Here is a 224-nt window from a genome sequence, read left to right on the forward strand (position 1 = left end):
CCCGCCGTCCGCGGGAGGAGCCGCGCGGGCTTCCCGGGTCCCCCTGCGGGGGCGGAGGGCTTTCCCCGCCAGCGCCGGCTCACATTTGCGCCTCCTGCGGAACATGAGGGGCTGGCGCCCCCGGCCGCCAGGTTCCCGGCTCCGGCGCTCAGGCCTCCCGGCAGCCGGAGTGGGCAGGTCCGCAGGCTTCTCCCGCGGCCCTGGACGAGAGGCCCGCTCGAAGG

This window comes from Tupaia chinensis, unplaced genomic scaffold (genome assembly GCF_000334495.1).
Source record: "Tupaia chinensis unplaced genomic scaffold, TupChi_1.0 Scaffold144269_1, whole genome shotgun sequence".
Taxonomy (NCBI): Eukaryota; Metazoa; Chordata; class Mammalia; order Scandentia; family Tupaiidae; genus Tupaia; species Tupaia belangeri.